This window comes from Grampus griseus (assembly GCF_964374135.1).
Source record: "Grampus griseus genome assembly, chromosome: 12".
Taxonomy (NCBI): Eukaryota; Metazoa; Chordata; class Mammalia; order Artiodactyla; family Delphinidae; genus Grampus; species Grampus griseus.
In genome coordinates, this window is record NC_139006.1 from 69,409,441 (window position 1) to 69,425,695 (window position 16,255).

General features: G+C 39.3%; 1 pseudogene across 1 annotated transcript; it reads right to left on the minus strand.

The window, feature by feature from the left end:
* Positions 1–15,198: 15,198 nt before the first annotated feature.
* Positions 15,199–15,812, minus strand: LOC309830535 (large ribosomal subunit protein uL22-like; annotated as a pseudogene). The gene has a single exon. The product of its transcript is annotated as a large ribosomal subunit protein uL22-like (transcript).
* Positions 15,813–16,255: the final 443 nt, after the last annotated feature.

Genomic DNA, 16,255 nt, shown 5'->3' on the forward strand with positions numbered 1-16,255 from the left:
GGTGATTTTTCCTACTGTATAAAATCCCCTTATTAATGTTTTAGTAATGTCTCCAGATATGTATATTTAAACTAATTTAGGGAGAGAGAGAAAAATATTAGAAAATTGGATTGACAATGAAACTTGAAAGATTGAAATCTGAAGAAGAAAATAACTTCCTTTGCAACAAGCTGTAGACACTGTATGGGCACTGTATGAAGAATAGTGATTTCTTATTCTCTATCTTCTCCATGAGAAGAAATATATTAGTTCTGTAGGAGGTGAAATGTAAGTAAAAATTCCTGGAGAATAACATCCTCTAGAATGTTTAAATACAGTGGAACTGGTCAACATGGAAATTTCCATAATGTCCTTTTTGACTTTTCAGAGAAGGCTATTCTAGGCACTGTGGAATACGGTGGTGACTGAGGCGGTCAAGTCACTCTGGGTTCTTGTTTTGGGCAGGGGCACCTTTCTCTGGGGCCAGTGCAAGTGGCAGCAGATGCCTCCTCTGCACAGAAACAATGCCCTTCATTCCTTTATGTTCCGAAAATAATATAAAGGTCTGCCTGGGAGGTTTCTGTTCTATATATACCCTTTTACTCCTCCCCTATCAAATGTTTGGGTGATATTTTATGCAGACTCATGTTTAAACATTTATTTTTTCTGACTTCAAGTTTTTAAGTTCAAATGTTTACAATCTCTTATCAAGGGAAACCAGGCTGCTTATTCTTGTCAGTGTCACACAGGGATGTGGGCAGCCTTTTGGGTACGAGTCATCCACAATAGCCAGAAAGATGGAGGCAAAAGACAAAACCATATCTGAAGAAGACATCCAGGTTCGAAACTAGATTTGCCAAATTGGTTGTCAGTGATGAGTGGGATGGTGGAGGGGGCAAATGTGGGGAATTTTCTAGAGTTCTGTAACTAGAAGAAAAAGCATAAAGCAGAAATGAGATGACAGAGGTCAAGACATTGGTCGTAAGTAGGGATGGGTGTTGACTGCATGATGTATGTGTGTGTCATTTGGGTCAGATGGCACAGGGTTTAGTTTGGAATTAACATATACACACTACTGTATATAAAATAGGTAAACAAGGACCTACTGTATAGCACAGGGAACTATATTCAATATATTGTAATAACCTATAATGGAAAAGAATCTGAAAGAGAATATATATATCTGAATCACTTTGCTGTACACCTGGAACTAACACAACATTGTAAGTTAACTATACTTGAATAAAAAAAGATTAAAAAAATAAAAAAGGAAGGCACAGGGTTTAAGGGCCTGAGTAAGGGATTTAAAGCATGTGTTAAATTTTTTTTTAATTTATGCTTATATATATAAAATTATTTTTAATTTATTTGTTTTATTTATTTATTTTTGGCTGCATTGGATCTTTGTTGCGGTGCGCGGGCTTCTCATTGCAGGCTCGGTAGTTGTGGCGCAGGGGCTTAGTTGCTCTGTGGCATGTGGGATCTTCCCGGACTAGGGATGGAACCCATGTCCCCTGCACTGGCAGGCGAGTTCTTAACCACTGTGCCACCAGGGAAGCCCTGTGTTAAATTTTATACTCACTGAGTAATTAAAGTTATTCATCCTTACCTAGAGATGAAGTCAGTGCCTTCTTTGTTTCTTACTTTTAAAAATTTGCCAGGCAGGATATGACTTCTCCTTTTCGAAAAGAAGGAATCCTCTCTTAAATATTCATTGCCACTTACCATAATAGAAGGAACAGACTGGAAATGAGAAAAAGAACAAGAAGAAAAGGGGAGATATAAATGACAAATATTTAATATATGTGCATTTATGAAATGTATTATAAAAATCTAAAATATGTATTATCACCCAGATAACTAAAGTGACTTAAATATCTTACATTTATATTGTTTGTGGGACTAACAAGACAGGAATTATGTCCCTACTTCTTTAATCTGGAGGAAGAACTTGAAAAAATCTAGGGCTTTTCAATATCTATAAAATTTTCAAATTTAAAAGTGATAAATATATAAAAAAAGAGTTTCTTCCCCAATTGGGTTTTTTTTTTTTTTTAGGGATTATTTTATTTTATTTTATTTTTTGGCCGTGCCACACGGCATGCAGGATCTTAGTTCCAGGGATCAAACCTGTGCCCCGTGCAGTGGAAGCACGGAGTCCTAACCACTGGCCTGCCAGGGAATTCCCCCCAATTAGTTTTGACTTCAGTTCAACAGAACGTGAATGGAATACTCACAATTTCATATGACACACCATCCTGGGTTTTGTTTTCTGCCCTGGTGCAAAAGAATAAGATGAAGTTGTAGAAAAATCTCAGCTCTTGCATCATGCAGTCATATTGTTTCTCCACAGACTTGTCAACATGAAAAAAGTCTATGTTATGGCTAACAGTTATGCTTGAACAATGTGTTAATACGGTCTTTCTCAGAATTGAGAAATACATGGAGCCTTTTTAATGGAAAAAATTCCAATCCTTTGAATGTTGAAAAAATATTTTTATTGTAATGTTACTTGAAATGTACAAATATACAAGGATGTATACAACATGGGGAAAATAGCCAGTATTTTGTAATGACTGTAAATGGAGTGAATCCTTTAAAAATTATATAAAAATGTATAAATATAACACTAATTATATACTCTTAGCTATTAAACAAATATAAGACCAAAATAAATTTACAAATTAAGTAAAAACAATACGTTAAAACCAACAAAATCCAAATTAATATGATTAATTTAATGTGGTGGATGATGTTGTATTACTGAAATTAAATTACCTCTTGTAACAGGAACTCTGTACCTTCAGACCCCAGGTACACAGATCTTGGCTGAGGAATGCCCTACAATAATGCTATGACCCTCTTTACATCATCCTAAGGAAGAGTATGGTCTAGTAGATACCATGTGGGATTTAGGGGCAATCAAACTTCAGTTTGAATACCTGCACTGATTTCTTTTCCTGTAAGCGATGTAACCTTGGACAAGTTTATTTAATTTCTTAAGCCTCATTTTTCTCATCTGTGAAATGGGTGGGTGGGTGTAATACCCCCCTCCCAGGTATTGTTTTGAGGATTTAGTGAGATAATTTAGGATGCCTGTCACATAGAAGGTATTCTATAACTATTAGTTCCTCTCTTTCCTTGATTAATCTAGTTTTTTTTTTTAAAGTTCCTCACAAGTTTGGACTTCCAAAAAGAATTACAGCCTATCAGACTGTATGAAAAACCAACTAGCTAAGACAATTTTTGGAGTCACAAGAATAATAAAAACTCATCACCCTCCCCCTGCCCCCCACTTTTTTTCCTCCATGATTGCTTATGCTTTCTTCCTCCATTCATATGTCCTTCTAGACATTATCACATGTCCAAATCCAACTCAGAATTTAAGGTCCGGATCAAGTGCACTGCAGTCCAGAAAGCTTTTCTAAATTCTTGGCTAGAGTCATCACTCACTTCTTATAACGCCCAAAACACTTAATCTCTACCTCTCATGTGTTACTCAAATTTGAGTAAGACAGCTGAATATGACTTACACAATGGCAGAGCCTTGAGGATGGGCTTGGAGAACAGCTTTGTCATAACACAGCCCAGCCAAGGACTGCTGGGAAACAACTGCAGACGGACCCACCCCACCGGAGCAGTGACAGCTGCACCCCTCAGCACTCTAGTTGGGTGGGCTGCATCAGAGCTGTGAAAGGGTCTTTTGTTCTGAGGGTTACTGGCCTCCCATTAGCCCTTTCAGCCAGTCACGCACAGCGAGCAGTCCTGTCAGCAGCCTCATTTCTTTAGAGGAAAGGAAGTGGTAAATCAGTGTGTGGTGAGGATCGTGGAACATCGGTTGGAAGAAGCTGCGTTTCTGGAAGCTTCTCTGCTGGCAAGTAGACACTGCTCAGTGGCTGAACTGCTGCTGATTTGGACAGGAAGCTGAGTCAGCTTGTGGGTCAGCCTCTGAGGAAGAGGTTGTGAGGGAGATTCATGCACTAGGGTCCAGGGAGAGATGGAAGAGACCAGAAAATGAGGCCACTGCGTAAAGTAGACTCAACCACAGGGGAGGTGAGGTCAGCTGAGGAAGGAAAGCTGTCAGGCCAAAGGTGTGGTTTCTGCTGCCTATGGTGAGGACAACCAAACAGAGGTAACCAAATGTACGTGCCAAAAAAGGTCCAAGGTGCACCACGTTTGGAATAGAATAGGCCTGTCCCCAGGCAGAAGCCCTGCCCTTGTCTTGGTTAATCTTAATATCTGAAAACACAGGAGTGACTGAGAATAAATATTTCTCTTTATAAAGGATATATGCAATAGTGCTAGTCAGCATTTCTCAAACTGACCCAATCATAAAAATCACCTGGTGAGGTTTCTAAAAAGATACAAATTTCCAGGCTCCATCTCAGATAGACCCGCAGAATCAGCATCATCAGGGAGAAGGCTGGTCTGGAATTCAGAATTTTTTTCTAGGCTTCTCAGGGGATTCTTACAATCAGGCCAGTTTAGGATGCCCTTTTGTGCCTGGAAGGGCTCACAAATGGGAATCAGAAAGTCTGAGTTTGAATCCAGGCTTTACCGCTCACTTATTGAGAGGTCTTGTGTGAACAGCATAACTTCTGTGAACCTGTTTCCTCAAATGAAAAAAGGGCATCCCTTTCCTCCCTACGTCACTGGCTTGTGAGGCTCAAAGGCCTTCATGTGTATGACAGTACATAGTAAATTCAACCTGTTTTCCCCAAACTGTCTATAAAATAAATTGCTCATGTACTACAAAAGTTTTCCATTGATTTGCAGCGTATTTTGGAAGAAGTATACATTTAGGTAAAATCAATTACAGGATGACAGTGGAGGCTTTAGTCTCCTCTGTCTGGCTTGCTCGTCCCCCCATGCAGCATGCATTGGGTGAGCAAGTTATGTTTCTTTGGGGACTGCTTGGGTTATCATTGCTGCTTTCATTGCCTTCTCGGGGGTTTGTGAAACATGACAGGTCAACCCCAGACTCCAAGGAGAATAGTTGTGTTTGTCTTCCTCTGAAGGTGGGATGGGAGCAGACTATGGGATGCAGAATGGAGTGAGACCCCACGGTGGTCAGCTATGTTTCTTCCAGAAGCAAGGGAAGATAATGATTAGGAAATCTGAGCATATAGATATGTATGTGAATATACACACATATATGTAAACATATACATACATATAAATATACACATATATGTAAACATATACATACATATAAATATACACATAAATACATACAGGTATTAAAAATATAAAAAGTAAAATTGGGATTAAAAAAACACCTCATTTGTTTTTCAGTTAATATAGTCTTGATAGCTTTCCATCTTAATAAATACAGACGCATAACATGATTTTTTTTTTTTTTTCGGTACGCGGGCCTCTCACTGTTGTGGCCTCTCCCGTTGCGGAGCACAGGCTCCGGACGCGCAGGCTCAGCAGCCGTTGCTCACGGGCCCAGCCGCTCCGCGGCACGTGGGATCCTCCCGGACCGGGGCACGAACCCGTGTCTCCTGCATCGGCAGGCGGACTCTCAACAACTGCGCCACCAGGGAAGCCCCCCCATAACATGATTTTTAATGATTGACTACTAACACTTAAATTAATTGATGTGTCATAACTTACTTAACCAGTCCCTACTAGTGAATACCTGGAATGTTTTCCAAATATTTGCTAGCATAAATGTTGCCTCCTACACATGTCTTTGCCTAATTGTCCAAATATTTCCTTGGGAAAAATACCTAGAAATTGAATTGCTGGGTCACGATTATGCACATTTAAAAAAGACTTTTGATCTATTAGTTCAAGTGATTTTCCAGAAAACTTGTATCAATTTATATTCACACCAATACCTTCTATGTGCTAGCCCCTACCCTCAAGGAAACCACAGTCTAACTCTTTATACTTTAGGATATTAACCGTTTGTCTACCTTATGTATTTGGAAATATTTTCTGGTGTTTTATGCTCTTTTTTTTCTCTGATTGGACTGGGTAAATCCTTGATGTTTGCTTAAATTTCATAGTGTACTTCATGGTTTGAAAAGAGATTAAAAACTGTCCTCACTTTGATCAAACATAAGTAGGAGGCTAGGGTTATTGTTGCCACTTACAAATATGTTTATGTAATGTCAGATACTCAAATTCAATCTGGGTTTGTTGGCTGGACCATTGATTCATTTATTCATTTCATCAAACATTTATTGAGTGTCTTAAAAATTTCTAGGACCCTTCAGTCAAACGTGAACTCTAACTCTGAGGAAGCTGATGATCTAGTAGAGAAGACAGACAAATAAATCCATACTGATAGTGTGACATGCAGTGTGATACATGCTATGATATCAGAATATACAGACTGCTCTGAGAACGCAGAGTAAGGAAATCTCCAATGAGGTGGGAAGGCACTTGGGCCATTTTGAAATTTTAGTAGGTATTTGGTGGATATAGGCATGGAAGGGCATTCTGTGCAAAAGGAACAGTATGATTGAAGGTGCAGAGACATGATACACATTGAAACATTTAGGAAATATGCAGTGTTTTTGTTTCTCTGGATTAAAGAGCATTGGAGAGCGGCAGGAGGGAAGTTAGAGATGAAGTTGGGGCCAAGATAAAATGGGCCTTCTGAAGGCTAAGATAAGAATGATGAATTTTACTTAGAAAATTTTGGGAGAAAAGAGGAAGAGGAGTGGGATTGCAGAGGGAAGAGTGGGACTTTACTTGTAGTGTTTCTTCTTTTTTTCTTTCCTTAAGAGATAATTTTAGATTTAGAGTTGCAAAAATGAGTTCCCACATGCCCTTTAACCAACTTTTGCTTATGTTCACCTTACCTAACCATAAAACATTTATCTAAACTAAGAAATTAACCTTGGTTAATTAATAATACTATTGATTATAGAACAGAACTTTATACAATTTCACCAGTTTTTCTACTAACGTTCCTTGTCCGCTCCAGAATCCAAGCTGGATCCCACATTGTCTTCAGTTCTTATATTGCCTTGGTCTGTGATAGTTCCTCAGTTTTCCTTGTCTCTCATTGTTACTGAACCAAGTTTGAGTCCGCTGGCTCTCATGTGGTAAAGCTGCTCTACTGACACTGGGTTGTGGCGAAGCAAAGTGCAGCGCACCAAGCAAGGAGTCCAGGACAGCTAGTGCTTAAGGCACCTGAACTCCCCATGGGTTTCATTCAGCAAATCATTTTTAAAGGCAAGGTGAGGGAGGGGCATCCCAGGGTATGTGATCAGCTCATGCACCATTCTCTGATTGGTTGATGGTGAGGTAATAGGGTGGTGTCACAAGGGTGAAAATTATCAATTCTTTAGGTGCCAGTAGGTGTAGGGGCTATGTGCTCATGATCATCAAGTAGTTAATTTCTTACATTTGGTGGTGGTTTTAGCATCTGTAGAACAACTCAGGAAATGTGCATCCGATACTGTAATCTAGGTACTTCAGAGAGAATTTGAAAGAATACTAGTCAGTTGTTTTGTAGCATGTTCCTCAGTTTGAATTTGTCTGTTTTCTCATGATTAGACTGAGGTTATACATTTTTTGGGAAGGATAACTCAGAAACGACGTGCCCTTCTCAGTTTGTCATATCGTGATGAACACTGATTTTTTATTGCTGTCTGGAAATGTTAACCTTGATCACTTGGCTAAGGCAGTGCTTGCCAGGATTCTCCACCATAAACTTAATGTTTTTTCCTTTTTAATTACTTAATATCTTCAGAATGTCAACTAAAAATCTGGAAGAACATCTTCTTGGTGATTTGGAGACATCTAAGAAATAATATCAGTATTATAATTATAATAATAATTACATGTTATTAGTATTTTTGAGAGACCTGCTTTCTGAGCTGGTAGTCTCTGTCTCATTAAAGCTCTAAGCCTTCTTGACAAACCAATCAGTAATAGTTCAGACATTATTGCTCAGTAAAGACTAACTTAGCCTCATCTCATGACAGATATTGACATCCCCCCATGTGTACTTATTCTACCAGCCAAGTTGCCTAGATCCTTAAGCCCTACGCCCCTCTTCCTCTCTTTCTCAAATGTCTCTCATTCCCTTCAGCACACACATTTTCTCAAGTCTCTTCCACGTTAAAAAAATACGTATATATACATAAAACCCCTCAATATCTTCCTCTGACCCTGTGACTGTCTCCCTAACCACCACCCTTTCCACATACTTCCTTCACAGTAAGCTTCCAGAGTATGTCATTTACACTCTACATCCGCGTTCTGTAATTAGCCCAGCCCATGGCATTCTTCTTTTGCTCCATCAAACAATTAACATTACTCTTATTAAAGTCAACACAACCTTTCATTTGGCACTTTTCAGTAATTACCTTACTTTACTTCCTGCGGCATTTGACGTTGCTCACCATGGACTTGTTCCTGAAATGCTTCCATCTTTCTTGGCTACATTGGTAATACTCTTTCAGGGTTTTCTTTCTGTCTCTCTGGTTGTTCCTCCTTTATTTTTCTCTGTCATATTTTAAATCCGCCTGCGTCTGAATGATGTAAGACTCACACTTCCAAAGACTAGAGGGAAAAACAGTAAATTTACAGGGAAGAACTTGCCAAACACTACTTAAGCCTTGAGGTTAATATCCCTAGTGATGTCATGTGGTATCAGGTACCCCTGGCATGCTGTGATGAGAAGGGTACTTTCCCTCTGTGGTATTCTTTCAAAAAACCCACAGACCAAGTCAAGAGGAGTTGACCAAGGTGGTGACGTAGGAGGCTCCTGAGCTCCCCTCCTCCCACGTGCACACCAAACACACAGCCACATGTGGAGCATTTTCCCTTTGAAAAGGATCCAGAAACTGGCTGAAGGACTCCTACTCATCAGACGAATGAGGAAACATCCACATCAAAACAGGCAGGAAAAGCTGAGACACACTGTCACCATAAACCCCACCCCTGACACAGCACCATACAAGGGGGAGGGAAGCCCCAAGTCTTAGCTTTTCCTTAAAGAGAAAAGGGTTTGAGCCCCACGTCTACCACCCCAACATTTGAGACTCCCAGGGAGGGTCAGGCTCCCAAAACATCTAGCTCTGAAAGCCAGTGGGACTTGTTTTCACAAGACTCACAAGACTATAGCAAAATAAGAAGCAATTCTTTTTTTTTTTTGTCTTTATCTGACATTTTTTTAACATCTTTATTGGAGTATAATTGCTTTACAATGGTGTGTTAGTTTCTGCTGTATAACAAAGTGAATCAGCTATACGTGTACATATATCCCCATATCTCCTCCCTTTTGCGTCTCCCTCCCATTCTCCCTATCCTACCCCTCTAGTTGGACACAAAGCACCCAGCTCATCTCCCTGTGCTATGCGGCTGAGAAGCAATTCTTAAAGGGTGAGTGAACACTCACCAAGGCTATCACTCCAGCGTTCAGTGCAGAGGGAGAGGGCAAAATAGCCCTTCTGCCAGTCTTGCCCTCAAAGAGATTTATCTGCATACTTTAAAAGCTGCTGCCTGAGGGCCAGCCGTCTAATTGAGCAGGCGCTGGAGGCTGGCTGTAATCCTCCCTAGAGCCCAGAGAAGCTGGAGGACACCTCTGCCACCTGCTCCTTCCTACCTGCGCCAAGTCACCAGTTTCTCCGTGGAAGGAACTTGTATGCATGTCTGTGCCCCAGCTTTTATGGCTGCTGCAGAAAGGACTGACTGGATCACCTACCTCTGATAGCCGAAGGGGCTTCCATTCCCAGGTTGGAAGTGAATGAAAGGAGGTAGATATAATTGCTAGGAAAGTAACTGGGATGATGTCTATGGTAAGACTAACTGGTAGGTGACAATAAGCTGTATGAGTGTGTTGGACAGGCTTCACAGGTGAGAGGTAAATGATGGGTTTTAGTTTATAAAACGTATTTTGCTTATATGATCAGTTCTTTAGTTACTCCCTGCAGTGACTCTATGAGATATTATTATACAATATTTTCATTTTCCACATGAGCAAGCTGAGATAAAACAGCTTATGCAGGCTCACACCAAGGGCCAGAGTCTGCTCAGAATGTTGCTATTTCCAGCTGTGCTGATCACTGGAAAAAAAATTGGGGGGAGGTGTGTTAGTTCCTTTTGCTAAAAAGGAAACTGCTTTGAGTAGGTTTGGCTAAAGCAAGATGTGTGACAAAAAATGCTGCTTGTTCCAGGTCTTATTCTGTGCTTTGGTGATGCAGTGCTGAGTAGGCTTGATTGAGCTGCTCAAATTCCCTAAGCGTTCTAAGAGAGCGGCAGGGAGACGCAGGGATGTGGGTGTTCATTTTCATTGAGCCTCATGCTGTTTGATGGTGTATTTATTTTCCTCATCTTCCTTAGGATGTTCTGATTTTTTTTGTTTTTTTTTGGTTAAGTCTCTCATAGTAACAACTCCTATTTAAGAAGAGCTCAACACATTTAAGAGGCAAATATGACAAGATCTTGGACTTTTTGTAATGCCTTTTGAAAATTTCAAATAGTCCAAATGACCAAGTTTCTTTATATGATTTAGATTAGAGCTATCAGCTTCTCCAGATAATACATTTTTTTCATAACAAGGTACTGTTTAGAGGATCAGAGCTTTTCGGCTTATTAAATACATTACACATCTTTATGATAAAAAATTTTATTTTTTATGATTTAGTTAATTCATATAGTAGAATTTAATAGTCTAAATTCTACAGGGTAAACCCATGCAAAATTTTCCCCTTTCCTGGATTTAGGAAACATTCTTTTGGATGACTTTTTTCCACTGCAAGTATTTTTGGTCTCTTGTGTATAACAGCTAAATGTACAGTAAATATCCCTGTTCCCAGGCCAATATGAGAGGCAAAACACGTAGAAAAAAAGCATACAAAACAGTATAGGGTACATGTCTGATGATAGGCACTGACAGCAAGAACTACTGAAATTTAGAGAAGAGAGAGCTTAGGATTCATTAAGAGCAGTTAGGAGAAATGTTGCAGGAAAAAAAAAGAGAGACTTAAAGATTGAAGGGTCTTGGAAACAGCCTAATTGAAGATTATGTAAGTGAGTTGGAGGAAAGAATAACTAAACTCCATACTGATGGAAAGTATGAGTATCTCATGAATTTATGATCCAAATCCCAGGAAGAGGCATTCTTGAAAAAATTATTCTTGTGAGAAGAGTGAGAGAAAAGGGAGCATAGATGGGGATGTGTATGCAGACTGCCTATGGGCAGCCCTTTCAGATCTCTGTGGTTCCTTCCCTAGTCGTACAGTGGGTGAACGCTATACTTCGTGTCTGTCCTTCGTGATCACTTACCCAAGATCTTCAGGAATTTGTTCCTCAGGCCCAGCTGAGGAAAGCCTTTTTAGATTGTGTGAGATCAAGACAGCCAGCCAGACTACAGGAAAGATGTTCTTTTTGTTCTGCAGAGAGATCCTTGCACTTACAACGATTTACACAGGTGTGGTATAAATTGTTCTCTGAACCCGTAAACTAAGAAAGCGTTATAGCAGGATGAATTCCTTATTTGTTTTCTGTTCATTGTTGAAGGGGTTATATTACTTTAGAAAAATGGAGTGATTTTTCAGAGGACATAAAATTATCTAAACTCACAGGGACCAAGAGGTATCTAATTTGTGGCCAAGCTCTGAGTGAAAGTTTATCTTTTACATGGTACAATGTAAGCGAAAATTGATTCTTTGGACAGTTATTGCTTGGAGTGTAGCTTCTATTCCAATTATCCAGGAATTCTGACTCCCTTTTGAAAATAATAGCATCTTGATGTTTGATGTTATTTTATTTTGAAGAATTCAAAGGCTTTTATTTTTCACAGTTTTATTTTGATAAATATACATTATTAGAATATTCATATTTTATTTGATAATGCAATTAGAATTTTATAAAATATGCAGTTAAAATTTCTGAATGATTTAAGTAATGGTTTTGAAAGGTAAACTTGACTTCGTATCATTAAGTGAGGTCAATAGTTATGCTATTATACATTCACTTCAAATTAGTTGAGTTAGCCTGGATTTTATGATCTTAGACCCGTAAGATATCAGAAGTCCAAGGATATAAACAACAAAAAGATAATAATGACATATATATCATTAATAATTGAGAAACTTTTTGGGGCTTCCCTGGTGGCGCAGTGGTTGAGAGTCCGCCTGCCGATGCAGGGGACACGGGTTCGTGCCCCGGTCCGGGAAGATCCCACATGCCGCGGAGCGGCTGGGCCCGTGAGCCATGGCCGCTGAGCCTGTGCGTCCGGAGCCTGTGCTCCGCAACGGGAGAGGCCACAACAGTGAGAGGCCACAACAGTGAGAGGCCCGCGTATCGCAAAAAAAAAAAAAAAAAAAAAAAAAAAAAAAGAAATACTTTAGGGCTTCCCTGGTGGCGCAGTGGTTGAGAGTCCGCCTGCCGATGCAGGGGACACGGGTTCGTGCCCTGGTCCGGGAAGATCCCACATGCTGCGGAGCGGCTGGGCCCGTGAGCCATGGCCGCTGGGCCTGTGCGTCCGGAGCCTGTGCTCCGCAACGGGAGAGGCCACAACAGTGAGAGGCCCGTGTATCGCAAAAAAAAAAAAAAAAAAAAAAAAAAAAAAAAAAAAAAAAAAATAATTGAGAAACTTTTTGAAGTTATTTCTCAGGTAAACTGCTTAAACTGTCATGAAGGTAAATTAAGTTAGATGCATCTAGTTTAGGCTCCAGATCTCAGAATATTTCATACATAATTTTACCAAATATTCCACTTAATTAACTATTTTTCTTAGCCAAAGAAAATCCATATAAAGTGAAATACATTAATGAAAGAATGATTTAAAAACACACAGTATTCAAATAAGTGTAAAATTAAAATTGATTTTAATTTTACACTTATTTAAGTTGATGTAGTTTTCCAAGATTTAAAAATGATTTTAGTGAAATTTTAATAGGTACCCAAGTGGAGAGAAGAAAACACTTCTGGATTCTGGGTTTTGAACTATCTGAAATTCAGCAGTAATGAAAATTATTTCAGGTTTAACTCAATCAAAGCTTGGCAAAGTTTTTGCCTGGATAAAATAGTTATTAATAAACATTAAATTGGAGAACAGTTATTTAAACTACCCTTGAGTGAGCTATAGTTATTTTATTTAATAGAAAACTTTTTGTCTCCTTTCTTTATCTCTTGCTGAAAGAGTGCCAGAAACCATTTAGGAGTGTTCACTTGAAGTAAAATGAGAAATAAGCAAAAAGGGATAAGGAAACAGGGCAATAAGGAAAAATGTCTGATCTTCAGTGTGCAGATCTATTGGGAAAACAGTATTTTTCCTTTTGCCAAGCATTTATTGAAGTTTAAATGGCAGAATAAAAGTCTTTTCTTGGGAAGAAATGGCACTCATATCGTACGAAAATTGAAACGTTGAGGTATCATAATATACTTTCCTTTGTAGTGCATTTTTAAATTAAATTAAAAAAATTTTTAAAACTAAAAATTGTACATATTTAAGGTATACAAAATAATGTTTTGATATACATGCATCGTGAAACGATTACTGCAGTCAAGCTAATCAATCCATCTCCTCACATGGTTATCTTTTTTGTGTGTGGTGAAAGCATCTGAGTTCTTTCTACTCTCTTAGTGAGTTTCCAGGTAAACTACAGTATTATTATTAACTATAGTCACCAAGCTGTACATTAGATTTCTAGAATTCACTCATCCTACATAACTAATTTTGTACCCTTTGACAAACATCTCTCCATTTCTCCCACCTCCCTGCTCCGACGTTTTTAGATTCTGCACGTAAGAGAGATCATGCAGTATTTTTTTTTTTTTTTTTTTTTTTGTGGTACGTGGGCCTCTCACTGTTGTGGCCTCTCCCGTTGCGGAGCACAAGCTCCGGACGCGCAGGCTCAGCGGCCATGGCTCACGGGCCCAGCTGCTCCGCGACATGTGGGATCTTCCCGGACGGGGGCACGAACCCGCGTCCCCTGCATCGGCAGGCGGACTCTCAACCACGGCGCCACCAGGGAAGCCCCATGCAGTATTTTTCTTTCTGTGTCTTGCTTACTTCACTTAGCAGGATATACTCAAGGTTCATCCATGTTTTTACAAATGGCAGGACTTCCATCTTTACTGTAGCTGAATAATATTCCATTGTATGTATATACCACATTTTCTTTATCCGTTCATCCACTGGTGGACACCTAGTTTGTTTCTATATCTTGACTATTGTGCATGACACTGCAGTGAACATGGGAGTGCATATATTTCCTCGAGTAACTGATTTCCTTTGTAGTGTTTATTACAAATGTTATTAAACATTTATTTGTATGTGTTTTTTGCTAAGCTCTAGGCTCCCTGAGAGAAAAGACTGAATCTCTGGTCCCCTACTTACTTTCAAAGACTCAGCATAGTGGCTGACACCTACTAAGACACAGGAAATAGTTATTGCATGAATGAATGTTACAAATAAAATGAAAAACTGAACCCACAAGGGAAGTTAAAAGAGGAAGTTTGATTATTTTAGTCATTAAGAAGAGACTAATCCAAGATTTTGTGGAGATAAACGAAGACCACCGTGTGAGAATAAACAGAGGCTCTTCATTCAGAACTCACTATATAGCAAGGGTGTCAGCCACCAGCACTTGTGTGGTAGAGACTCAGAGGATGTAGGGGAGTGGGAAAGCTTTATAGTGGGGAAAAAAGGAAGGCTTCAGGTGAACCTGAAGGCTGTTGGCATGCTGAAGCTACAGGTAGGAAAACTAGAATCAGGTCACCTTACACGGTTGGTTTGGGGAGCATGTTTGGCCTTCGCTGAATGATCCTGAGTTGGGAGAGGGGGCAAAAATTAGGAAAGCTGTCAGTCATTGGCCAAGTCCTGACCATTCTAGGCTGATTGTGGTTTGCCTTTCCTGGCTAGTTGTTGCTGGAAGTTGTGGGTCAGAGTTCTACTGAGATGTAAAGTTTGACATGTTCCATTTGTATATTCAATCTTTCAATTTAGTGTTTCTCAAATATGTGACAGGTTGAGAGCCTCATTTGATAGTTTCCTTCTCTCTGGTAAAAGATGGTGGGTGCTTAGTAAATATTTGTGGGATGGTGAGAAATGGGAAGAGAAGAAGGCTGAAGTTCTTTCTCTGCTGCATCCCAAGACTGTACTATGCAGTGCAATAGCCACTAGACACACATAACTGGTGAGCACCTGAAATGTAGCTAGTTTGAATTGAGATGTGTTTTAAATGTTAAATATACAAATGTCCAAATCTTCATATGAATGAAAGAATGCAAACTATCTCATTAACAATTTTTTTTCCTGCTTTTATTTTTATTTGCATTTTTTTTTTTTTTGGGCGGCATTTGTTCCCGGGCCATAAGTTTTTGTTTCTTTAGTTTCTTCTGGGGTATCTTTTTCTTCTGTGCAACCTCCTTTTCTGATTTAAGATCAATCTATTCTTTTTCAGTAAGGATCATCTCAGTGTGGCAGGGAGAGCTCATGAATGGGTTGATCCGACCATGAGCTCTGTAAGTCCTGTGCCGTATCTCGGGGGCTTTGTTCACCTGGATGTGCTCAATATCCAGAGAATCTACATCTAAACCCTTAAGTTCAGCATTACTATCTGCATTTCCGAGCATGTGCAATAAAAATTCAGCAATCTTTTTGGGCCACCAACTCTTGAGGCCAGCCCCACTGTTTGGCCTGGGCACACCTACCAACTCCACCATTGTAACGACTGAATGGCACACATCGCTTCTGTAAAGTGACATCCTTCAGATACTCGGTGGCATTTAGGATATGCATACCGTTAATGGCCTGGGAAGTTTCACGAGTGTTCTTAAAGTGAACACGAAGGTTTGAACCTCTTGATTTGCATGTTTGTGGGGTTTTCTGGGTCAACTGAATGGTGAACCATTTTTAGCGGTCACCTCAGGTCGCTTACTGGAAAAAGCTCATTAACAACTTAAAAATATTTATGAAATATTCAAATGATAATATTTGGATATATTAGGTCAAATAAATATGTTGTTTAAATTAATTTCACTGTTTTTAAAAAATGTTTTAAAAAATGTGGTTACTAAAAACTCTAAGATTATGTATGTGGCTTGGATTACATCTCTACTGAACAATGCTGACCCAGAGTAACACTTTTTGTGCATAAATTTTCTCTTCAATAAAATAAAGGAAATAATTTCTATAGCATGTCCCTTTTACATTGCCTCAATATAAAGGTATTTGAAAAGGCTGGAAACAAATTTGCATTCATTTATTCATTCATCAAAATATGTGATGTATTTACTATGTCCCAGACATAAAACTAGACATTCCTGAATAACTCCCAGTCCTTGCCTTTGCCAA